This window comes from Oryctolagus cuniculus, chromosome 4 (genome assembly GCF_964237555.1).
Source record: "Oryctolagus cuniculus chromosome 4, mOryCun1.1, whole genome shotgun sequence".
NCBI classification, from domain to species: Eukaryota; Metazoa; Chordata; class Mammalia; order Lagomorpha; family Leporidae; genus Oryctolagus; species Oryctolagus cuniculus.
The window spans coordinates 102,941,450-102,953,826 of record NC_091435.1 but is presented as its reverse complement, the minus strand read 5'-3'; the positions used below and the strand labels follow the sequence as shown (position 1 = coordinate 102,953,826).

At 41.9% G+C, this 12,377-nt stretch overlaps 1 long non-coding RNA gene across 1 annotated transcript; it reads left to right on the top strand.

The window, feature by feature from the left end:
• The first annotated feature begins 7,413 nt into the window (after positions 1–7,413).
• LOC138849334 (uncharacterized) lies at positions 7,414–11,682 on the top strand. Its single transcript, XR_011388049.1, has 2 exons — positions 7,414–7,582; positions 11,343–11,682. It is a non-coding gene; the product is annotated as an uncharacterized lncRNA (long non-coding RNA).
• Positions 11,683–12,377: the final 695 nt, after the last annotated feature.

Sequence of the window (12,377 nt, the reverse complement as noted above, 5' to 3'; positions counted from 1 at the left end):
CAATTTAGGTCTTCTAATCTTTCAATTTCTCTACTTAGGATACTTCAATGTGTCTGTCAGAAAAGATTCAGATAAAAAAATTAATTTTGTCAAATATTCAACTACTCTAAAAAGTAACCCCTGAATTAGATTAAATCAGAGTGGCTTTGAATGAGGGCTGGCTTTGGTGGCCTTGTGTATAAGAGAAAAGGACTTAAGAATCAACCTAAGCTGATCTTCTGAATATTAAGATAATCGAAAATGAATCTTGATGTGAATGGAAGGGGAGAGGGAGTGGGAAAGGGGAGGGTAGTGGGTGGGAGGGACGGTATGTGGGGGAAGCCATTGTAATCCATAAATCGTACTTTGGAAATTTATATTCATTAAATAAAAGTTAAAAAAAATAAAAATAAAAAAAAAGAATCAACCTAACTGTCCACCAATAGATGGATGGATAAAGAAAATGTGGTGTATATACACAATGGCATACTACTCGGCCTCAACAAAGAAGAAAATCCTGTTATTTGAGACTACATGGATTCACTTGGAAGACATCATGTTAAGTGAAATACATCAGGCACAGAAAGACACATACCAAGTGATCTCACTTGTCTGTGGCTTCTAAAAAGGAGAACTGGTAGACACAGAGAGTCAAGTTGTGGTTACCAGAGACTGGGAGCAGGGTTTGGAGATTGGGGAGATGTTGTTCAACACATACAAAACTGCCAATAGATTAGAGGAACAAGTTCAAGAGCTCTGTTGCAACATGGTAGCTGTAGTTGATAACAATATCTTATGTAGAAAATCCCTGAGAGCAGATTTGAAATACTCTGACCTCCCCTGCAAAAGGTAAGTGTGTGAGGTAATGCAGATGCTAATTAGCTCAATTTAGTCATTTCACAATTATATGTACTTCAAAACATGAGATTGTACAACAAATATTTTGTATAAAATTGCATCTTTCCATAAAAAAATTTAATTAAGTTTCAAAAAAAAATGCAAAAGTCAACTCTGAATCTTAAGAACTAGGATGAAAGCAGAGGCTCTTCCATCCTGACTAGCATGATGGGAAAAAGCCATGAATTAAAATAAAACCTGGAAATACGTGATGGGTGAGAGGGGCAGAAGATGCAATGACTTCCAGGAAGGACTTCTGAAATAGTCGATCGGTTTTATGGATGAGATACAGTTAAAAGTGTTACCTTTTGCATTTTCCCCTTCACCACAAATTTAATAACTTTATTTTCACTGCAGCTCCATCAATTTTAGTTTGGATGTGCTATGATTCACTTCCCCAGAGCGTTTGCATAATATGTATCCCGCAGGTTTCATTTCTGTAAATCACTGCTTTGTGGGGGAGAAGGGGGGTGCATTCCAAGTGAGCTCCAGCCTTTGAGTAAGTTTTGAGACCAAAAGGAGATTGCATTTCCTGATTGCTAAGTTATCTGTGCTGTTCACTGAGAAATTATTTTCCCTATAACACTTCCGTTTGTATATTCGATAAAGTTAATATCTGTGAAATCAGTTGATTCTCACTGAGCTAAATTATACCAGAATAGACAGAAGATTGACTTTGTGGTATTGACAAGAGAGAACTCTCAATGTCTTTTGACTTATTATCTCTGGCAGTTGGAAAGAATTACAATAACACACAAAATTACTTTACAGGGCATGTTTAGAGAGCAAAGAAAATTAACGGAAAGAAGGATACTTATGTATTTTTGCCTTTTGACAAAGGTTTCTATTTCCTGTCAAACATTTCCTCTGAATTGCACTGGTGATGCACAATGTAAATTAATTTATCTACTCCTTAAGAAATACCTGAGGTTTAATTGCTTCTGAAATATTTATGCATACATAAATAATTTAATGGTAAATTAATCCAGCTTTTATAATTACCACCCATAGAGGCACATGGCTCAGTCCCAAGGACTTAATTGTGGCTTGATGAAGGTATTTAGGTCACTATAACCAATAAGCCCTACAGAAACTTTCTAAAGACATAAAGGGAAAAAAATCTATACCTTTCCAGCCTGAGCTTCTGGGAAGAAATATAGTATTTGTGGTGGATCCTAAACACTGTGGGCCCCAGGTAACACTGCACTGTTAATGATGAACTTTCTAAAAATGTCTTCAGCGTCATCCAGGAGCTCACAGCACACCAAGCCCTTGAACCTGCACTTGAGTGACACCTTTCCCCTGTGTTGGCATATCCGACACACCAAGAGGCAGTTACCTCCTCTGGAGTCTCATTCATCATCTTCTGCTTTTTGTTGAGCCATCAGTCTCATTTTGTTTTACTCACTCTCCTTGAATCATTCCCGGGCCAAAGCTGTGTTCCTGAATATAGCTTTTAGGTGAAGGAGGAGCCGGTTAACTCAGTGTCTGCTCTTCATAGACTTCACCAACCAGAAAACAGCTTTCTTTTCTTCCAAGAATTCATATTTTGAAAGCCAGGATAATCCCTTTTCCACTCAAAATAAAAATTACACATCTACTCAACTAGTTCATGGTAGCTAAAACTGGCATCAAATTTATAGCTTTTTAAATGATTGAGTTATCTTATCTGGTGTATTCAACTCCTAGTGGAACTATAAAGGAATCAGTGTAATTGAACATATGGACTGGAGTCTGAGACGGAAAGAGGTGGCGGCATTTCCTCCGTGAGAACAAGATAATAATGTGCACCCACAAGGCTGCTTATGCCAGTATGTGGCAGTGACTTCAGCTCGCTGTCCTGCATCTGGATCCTAGCACAGGACCTGGCACACAGTAGGCTCTCAGTACTAGTCCAGTGAATGGATCAGAAGCCCTGTGCACTGTGCTCGACATCACACTGCCTTCCTTGGAAATATGTGACACCTCTACTTTGAATGTTGCTCACCCTCTCAAACCCTCCTTCTCCGTCTCACCGCCCACTCAGCCTGTTCTTCAGGCTTAGGTGATTATCACCAGGCTTCTAAACAACACGCATCTCCCTCCATTATAAAGTCTTTTGGCACAACTCTGCTCATATTAACTTATCACATAATTGAGCATTTGCTCGTGTGCTGTCTTGTGTTGGCTTTTAATCGTATGCTTGTCTTGTCTCTCAGCTCCTCTCTTTCGTATTTCAGCCAAGCCAGGTGTGTCTGTTCATCTGCAGGTGGGATCCATTTGTACTGAAGATTAAACAGCTAAACAGCAAAGTGCTGGCAAGGAAGCAAGCCGAATCCTTTTAACTCTTGTTATTACAGTGGAAAGGAGAAAGAAAAAGTAAGTAGTAGGCAGCGCAAAAGGAGAAAGGAAGCCCCGTGGAAGATTCTTCCATGGGATACCAATTCATTTTCTGCTCAGGGCTGCAACAGGCCAAGAGAACCTACTGTCTACAGAACAGACCATTCATTTTAGAATGGGTGAATTTATAGTCTAAACTGCACCTTCTAGAACTTGTGCAGAAATAAGCCACGTCACCTGGCTGATGGCTTCCACTATATATCCTAGTGAAGAGGAATTCTGGATGAGCACCAGCCAGGAGCTTCTCCCGTAAATCATTCTTAAATCTCATACACGTGTATGCAGGGGCGGGTGGCCTGTTAAGAAGCAACTTCACCTTTTCCCCACATGGATTCCCCTCATTCTGTTACGACTTTGATCACACAGCTAACTTACTCAGGGGCACTTAAGGTAGAAGCTCATGACAGTGGCAGTCACCACACAGGTGCCTAGATGGGGCTGACGGAGTAGACTCCCGGATCAGGTCAGTTCCTCATAACCTTGAGACCAGTCTGGCCTCAACTGAGAATATGGAAGAAGCTCGTAAGCTCCTTCTTCTCCAGTCTATGTTTCCTGTCTACGCTGTTTCCCTAGTCCTGACCTTGAGGAACATGGAGAATTTTCCTGGGCCCTGTCCCTTACCCTACCATGTTACAGGCTCGTTACTAATGGCTTCTATCAATGACATTTTGGGGAACTCTGCCTACATGAATGGACAGTGTCTTTTCACTTCATCACATCCTCTCCTCATCCTCTGCTTGTTCTCTTGGTCTGGCTGAAACCCAGAAGCTATGACCAATAGTTTCCCTGTGGATGCAAGCAAAAGCCAATTGTTCCATATATACTTAGCTGAATCAAAGATTACTCAATTCCAAGTTTAGCAATTCATAAATATTTTCAGATATTGAAATGTAACAATTAAAACTGAGTTTCTTGGATCTGGTGCTGTGGCACAGTGGGTTAAGCCACCACCTGTGGTGCCAGCATCCCATATGGGTGCTCCACTTGCAGTCCAGCTCCCTGCTAATGTGCCTGGGAAAGCAGTAGAAGATGGCCCAAGTGCTTGGGCTCCTGCGTTCACCTGGGAGACTCGAATGAAGCTCCTGGTTCCTGACTTCAATCTGATCCAGCCTCAGCTGTGGCGGCCATCTGGGGAGTGAACCAGCAGATGGAAGACTCTCTTTCTCTCTCTCTCTCTCTCTCTCTCCTCCCCCCCATAACTCTGCTTCTCAAATAGGTAATAAATAATTTTTTTAAAAACTGAGTTTCCTAACTGTGGTTTGTAAGTGAATTTCATTGGGTCTCCCTGAAGGGAGATTTGAAAATTACCAGAAAATGTTCATGATGGTTACAAATTTCATGATGCTTCACTTGTGGGGGAGGAGCATAATCAGCTGTCATCTGCCCCTCAATGGGACAAACTATCAAAAACGGTTCTACTACCAAAACCTCAGTGAAGCTTGCTAAAAGTCAGAGACCTGGTATCTTTCTAAGTAGCTTATGTATCAGCAATCCTCTCTCTCATTTAAGGCCCCTGTTGGGAGAAAAGGGCATCACTGTAGACCTCGATCTCTTTGAGAGCAATATTTGCAGGATTTTTGTTTGTTTGCTTATGTTAGAGAAGCCACCCTAACGGTCGCACTCTGGAATTCTCCAGGCGAGCAACGTGCAGCAGCAGGGAAGAAGCAGGTTCTGCCTAGGAAAAGCATCTGGCAAAACTGTCTCCTGCCCAAACCGTGTGACAAAGATCCCCTTTGCAGAAACACATGAGAGCTTCATCCGTTCTCAAAAGAGTCTCTCCTAGTCCTTTAATATTAAAATCATTCTTTTTAAAATATTTTTATTTATTTGAAAGGTAGATTAACAGAGGAAGAGGGAGAGAGAGCTCTTCCGTCCTCTTGTCCATTCCCCAGATGGTTGCAATAGCGGCATTGGGATTCCCTCCAGGACTCCCGTGTAGGAGGCAGGGCCCAAGCACTTGGGCCAGCTTCTGCAGCTTTCCCAGGTGTTTTAGCAGGCAGCTGAATCAGAAGTGGAGCAGCCCAGAATAGATTCAGTGCTCTGATACGGGATGTAGGTGTCACAAGTGGTGGCTTAATCAGCTCTCCTATGATGCTGGTCCTAAAGTCATTCTCTTTCAGAGCCATTCTGCCACCATCACAGCCGATTGTCTGTTATCCAACTGTGAACTGGGTCTAACTCAGCTGATCCTCATTTCTCAGAGGTGAGTCTACCAGCATCATTTACATGAACTCCTGCATATTTTCAAGGACACAGTTTACACTTATTTTACCTTTTATTTGCACTGGAACATTGAATGCACTTGGTGGGCTGGATACGAGGAATCACAGGGAAAGATGTCTAAGAGTGGATAGTGAATAATTGGTCAGTTAATATGTGACTACTTTCATGCTTCTATATTTGACAAGTTTGTAATTGCGATGACTGATAATAAATATTCAGATAATTAGGACCCTCTTGTACATCAAAATGTTAGCAGCAGGATCTCTACGTAGTGGGATTATGGTAATAAAAATGATAACTGACATTAATTGAGTGTTTGCTACGCATGTTAAGCACTTTAAAACAATGACCTCATTTTGGATTCACAGAAACCCCCAAGAGAGCTACTATTATTTTTCCTCTTTTCAAATGAGGAACCTGAGGTTTAGAGAGGTTAAAATACTTACCCAATGTCATTTTGGTAAGTGGCCAGGCACGGATTTAACTCACTTGTCTGACATCAAAGCTCAGACTCTTCACCTCTTCTTTATTCACATTTTACTTTTTCATACTAAAGAAAATGTATGTGGCATAGAGGGTAAAGCTGCCACCTGCAGTGCCAGCATCCCATATGGTCACTGGTTCGAGTCCAGGCTGCTCTACTTCCAATCCAACTCTCTGCTATGGCCTGGGGATGCAGTGGAAGATGGCCTAAGTCCTTGGGCCCCTACACCCACGTAGGAGAGCTAGAAGAAACTCCTGGCTTCAGATCAGCACAGCTCTGGCCATTGCAGCCATCTGGGGAGTGAACCATCAAATGGAAGACCTCTCTCTCTCTCTCTCTTTCTCTCTGTCTCTCTCTTCCTCTGCCTTTGCCTCTCTGTAACTCTGCCTTTAAAATAAATAAATAATTTTTTTAAAAAAAGAAAGAAAGAAAATGTATTCCTGCTGTCACAATGGTAAAAACAGTGATTTCTTAAAAGTACTGAGCACCGTTCTCACCTTCTGCGGCTTTTCCGAGTGGAGTGTCCCAGTCTGTTAATAGTCCACCTGATAAAAACTTACTGCTCTGGACTTTTATTGCAACTGGTGCTTACATTTCTTTTTTTCAAATGGACATTTAGTCAAAGGTTTTGAATCAGCAGCCAGTCTCTGGCTAGAAGTCTGCGGCTTTTGTTGTTCTCAAATTTCTTCTTTTGGTGGAAACACCAGCTCACCTCTTCCTTCTAAGGACCTCAAAACACAGGGACCACAAAGACAGAGCTAAACTAGGTTAGCCGGGCTGGAAATGGCATTTTTATCTTGCAGGAGACAGGGAACACTTATTTAGAATGTGTAGTTTTTTCATCTGGATAACATCTGCTCATTTTCTTTAGTCACTTGGTCAGTGGATGTGAAATATTACCTGCATAGATTTTTAATCATGTTACATGTTATTAATGTTAGCACTTCACTCATAATATTTATGTAGTGATGAACCTGGGGTAACTCTGAATAACCTGGACCCTAAGAAAACCACATATGTCAAACTGTTTTTAAAAATATCTATTAGGAATTTTCAAAAAAATTCCTGGAAAATGGACTTTAAAATATGCTTATCTTGGTCCAAGAAAATTTTAAAATTCCTGTTTGGTGTTTTCATAATATGCATTTCCATAAGAATTTTGAAGACCCCTTGTATGCATGAATTTCAAAATCTTTTGGCACCAAATAATAAACTTAAGTTTTAATTCCATTTCAGTGAGTTCTTTGAAGTCCGCCTCACATAAAAAGCCTTGAGTAGCAAGGGGACCATTGGCAGAAACGTGTGAGAATGAGGGTGTGGGCAGGGAATCCTTCAAACAGACATGGGAATGGTAAGGAGATAATGGAAAGAATATGGCCCCTGGGAGGCAGACTGGGGAGGGCGGGGTAGCAGAAGACCCTGAATATTTCAACAGTTTCAGCAGCTCTGTAGCAATTTTGTTGCCAGCCAGTACACAGAGTTCCTCCCAGCTCTGTGCCTTCCACACTGGAGCAGCTGACGAGTCAGACACTCGGTGCACTGGACACCAAGCGCCAGGAAGAGCAGCTGAAGAGCCTCCCGTGACTGCCGTGGTGTCAACAACAGGCTCACTGGAGACAGGTGAGATTATCAGTGTTCTCTCCAACAAGCCAGGAGATCAAAGACAGATGAACCCACGGAGGAAGGGACAGACTCCAAAACATGAGAGAGTGCCTTGCCAGGGAGATGTGGTCCTACTAGTATCCCAGGCTGCTTTGGAAACAAGACTTCTTTCTACTGAGCAGTTGGGAGCAGAAGTGATGCGTGCCAGGCCAGGCCAGGGTTTTTAGGAGGGCTGGGCCTCTGCACCCTCTTCCCCACCATCCAGATGGCCGAAGAAGACAGACTGCCCAGTGAACTCTCTGAGATCATGGACAAACTTTACATCTTCCCTGTCTCACGTGGTATCCACCAGCCATGGATAAGCGCTGGAAATAAGGCAAGCAGAGTTGAGAGAGGAAGTTTTTAATTTTGTTGAATACTATTTAAATGTAAATGTAGCTCCTATGTTGGACATTGCAGTTTAACAGATGGCGGGGTCACAAGATGGAGCCTTGTTCCGTGACTCATCACGTAAATGAGAGAGAATGCTCTCCTGTCATATATTCTTTGTAATTTTGGGGGGATGGAGAGGATCAATTTGGTTTTGCAATTAACCTGTTTTAACTACCACCTCTAGGAAAATGATTCTAATTACTTTATATGTGCTATGCAAGTGGCCAAATAGAGTACTCAGGGTGAGATTGAAAACAGATGGGAAGGAACTGCAAAATGTAAATATTCCCTAAATTGGTAGAACTGTTTGGCAGAGACCAAATAGTGGCCAATACATTGAGAAGCAAAGTAAGGCTTGTCAAAGAAACAGAAATTCCTACCATGGTTACAGTTTACTATTTCGCCAGTTTCCTTATGACTGAGTTACAAATGAAACTTCCTTTTACTACAAAATGAATTCCCTTCTCTCACGGGTAACTAAAGGATCATTCTGAGGCAACCCCACATGCGGTACACAAACATAACAGCACTTTTCTATAAAAGCCACAAGTTCCCCAAGTGGTTGTATCTTCTCTCAGCAGCCGTGGTCCACGGCCAATACTTTCAGCAAGTTGGGAACCCGCCGCCCTGCACACTCCCCAGAACAAGAGCCTGCAGGAGTAGCCCCCTCACATCACCACCATTCCTCCCTTGCAGGACCCACGCCTGCTTCACGGTGGGTTTATGCTGACGTTCTGCAACATAAGCTTCTATCCTGTGAAAACTAAGAGCATGCACCCTTCGTTGCCTATTGCCTTTGCACATGTGAAGCCCAAAGAAAGTCTTGGCTGTCTTCTCTCGCGCGCAGAACCACATGTAGGAAGCAGTGGAAAATAAAAAGTGTGTTTAGACAGGAACACCCAGGGGAACAGTGATTGCTTTCTAGCTTGTGTTTATCTTTAAAAGAGCCATGACTACCAGCAGGAAAGGTCGTCGCGATGGCCGTAAACAGCAGTGAGCCCTCCCCGGTGAAGGCACTGCAGATTGAACTAACGCCGAGGCCACGGCACGAGGGTGACCCAGGCTCCATAATCGACTCCAAGGTTTCTCCAGGCACCTCTCTCTACGAAGTCCTCTTTGCTCTTGACTCTGCAACCTGTGATCAGGAGGCAGACAAAAGCAGTTCGTACTGGGGCTCCTTCTCCTGCCAGCTCCGTGACTGTGGGCAGGTTAGCTTCCTGGGAGGACTAAAGGGCCGAGTGCAGGCATGTGCAGCCCATGGGTACTGTACATGCTTCCATTCAATACCTGAAGCTATTTGTATTTTCTGAGTTTTCAATCCTCCCCCACCCAATAGCACCCCTCTGTCTACAGCTCTAAGAGCCACACTGCAACTCTGGCCTTGTTTCGTTTTTAAAGCCTCAAAATTCATTCCATGAAAACAGCGTCATAATACAACTGAAAAACATGGACACCTTTCAGGAAGCAGATAAAAAGGAAGCTGCTGCAATAGGTAATGCACACAGGTCACTCTGGTTACAGAACAGAGAGATGGGAGATTTGTAGATACTCCAAACTCTAAGCCAGACATCCTTCTCCTGGTCACCTTGGATGGAGATTTTACTACTTTGCTTTCTTGGGTTATTGCCTTGTGTAATAAACTGCATTCTCCTTTATCTTATAAAATGCAATCATTATGACCGCAGAAGCAGTAACTCATGCCGGAGCCCAACACCTATCTCCTTTTTATTACCTGGATTGATGAGATTTGAGTGTGTGTCTCAGGTTTGACATACAGATGTCATTCGTGGCTAAGACACAAATGGCCTTGACTTTCCAACCTTGAATGCCAGGAGTGTATCAGTGATCTACCAAGATCCTGGAAGAAATAATAGGGGACAAATATCACCTCTCCAAGGTCCCCCCTGTCAACACTCTTGCTCTGGGGATTCAGTTTCAACACTTGGATTTTGGGAGACACATTCAAACCACAGCACTGCCCACCTTTTCCAAGGTGCAGAGCCATGAAACTTGTTCTACTAAAGAAACATGAGTAGAAAAGAGAAGTGTCTCTTGCGGGCTGAAGTGGTTGAAAACAATGGCACTGGCTTCTCTGCACTCTCTTCTGGAGGTGTGCTAATCACAGCTGAACGTGGCAGAGCCACAAAATGGAGGAAAGGAGTTCAGAACCTTTGAGTCGCTTCTCAGAGACAAGACTGCCTTGTTGGGGACAGCCACATGGAACTGTTAGTGTTGTATCTACTGCAGAAGCTGTCGCCGTAACTGACAGTGTGTGTACTGAAACCAGGTAGATACCCAACACAATCTTATAACTGGCATTTACTACATTAAAATGTATGTAGTTCACATGTATCTGATGAGAATATAAATTTGGTACAACCACTATAGAAAACAAATGGACAAAATCTTCTAAAGTCAAAACTTTACTATTCTATGACTCATTAGAATGTGTTAAAATGTTCATCAAAAACATGTGCTATAATCATTGACATAAATAAAATGGAATGTTATTCAACCTTAAAGAGGAAGAAACTTCTGATATAAACTACTGTAGATAAACCTTGAACACCCTATGCTGAGAGCAATAGGGCAATCACAAAAGAGACATATACTCTATGGCGCTACTTGGACGAGTACCCAGAGTAGCCAACTGCATGGAGACAGAAAGCCACAGGAGGAGCAGATGATGGTTCAAGTAGTCAGGTTCCTGCCAGCCACGTGGGTGACCCAGATTGAATTCTGGCTATTCGTTTTCGCCCTGACCCAGCCCAGGCCCAGCCCAGCCATTGCAGGAATTTAGGGAATGAACCAGGGGAGGCGAGGTTTTCTCTCTCTCTCTCTCTCTCTCTCTCTCTATATATATATATATATATATGTATTTCTGTGTCTATCTGTACCACTCAAATGAATAAATGTTGTTTCTAAAAAATGTTTTGTTAAGATAGAAAGTTTTACATATATTTTATAATAATTAAAGATAAAAAGTCCACAAAACATGTTCTAAAGTAGTGTAATGCCTAATAGCCAGAAAAGTAGAAATTAATCAGATGCTCTTCAAAGTAAAATGGATAGACAAAGCATAGGCTGTTAACTCAAAGGAATATTACACACCCATAATAGACAGTCTATGACTTGCAATAATATGAATAAGTCTGATGGACATAAATTTGAGCAGAAACAACTATACAAAAGAACATATACCATCTGACTCCAATTGTATAAAGTACAAAAACAGACAAAAGTCTTAAACACGGTTAGAAGTAAAGATAGTGGTTAACTTTCGGATGTGGCTAGTGACTGACAGTATTTCAGTATTATTATGTTTCAATTAAAACATTCTTTACAGGGGCCCAGCACTGTGGCATAGCAGGTAAAGCCACCACCTGCAGTGCTGGCATCCCATATGTGTGCCAGTTCAAGGCCCGGGTGCTCAACTTCTGATCCAGCTCTCTGTTATGGCCTGGGAAAGTAGTAGAAGATGGCCCGAGTCCTTGGGCCCCTGCACCCGCTTGGGAGACCCAGAAGAAAGCTCCTGGCTCCTGGTTCCTGGCTTGGGATCGGCGCAGCTCCAGGCATTGCAGCCAACTGGGGAGTGAACCAGCAGATGGAAGACCTCTCTCTCTCTCTCTGCCTCACCTCTCTCTCTGTAACTTTGACTTTCAAATAAATAAATCTTTTAAAAAAAAGTTCTTTATAAATTGTTCACATAACCTGCTTTTAAAATTTTCTATGTTCTCTAAAAAAAAAAAAAAATCAGAGACAAGAAGAGAAACAAAGTCATAGAGTGCACTGTTGTTGAGTAGAGTACACCTCTACAGCAGCTGAGAAAAAGGAACGTAGTCGTGTGTGTCTGAGTAAACTGACTTCAGTACACCTTGGAATTCCTTCTGCAGCATACAGATTACCTTCTTTCTCATCAAATTGCCATTCATCTAGGAGTACCAACAAGAAATGTGCTTAATAATTAAAATTCCATGGTAATTTCACACTCAACAATGCCTTGTGTTCATAATTTCAACATTAGATTTGATTGAATACAATTAAATATGGCCCATGCTTTCCAAAACGGGTTGCATGATGGATCTCAATGAACTCATTAGCAGCTAATGCAGTAGAGATCTTTCTAAATGCTAATGTTTAGCTGCCTTTGGCTCATTAATTAATTTAAAGATTGTATAATTATCAGAGCTTTTGATTCAAGCACCTCTACCATTTTTTTATTATTGGATAATACTTATTTGCATGTGAGCATAAAAAATTAAATTATAGCTTCCACAGAAATGTAGCATAATATAAAATGATCATACAGATTATGTATTTATTTTGAAAATGAAAAAAAGAAAAGTAGGAGGGGATGTTCTCTTGAACACATGAAGAATTG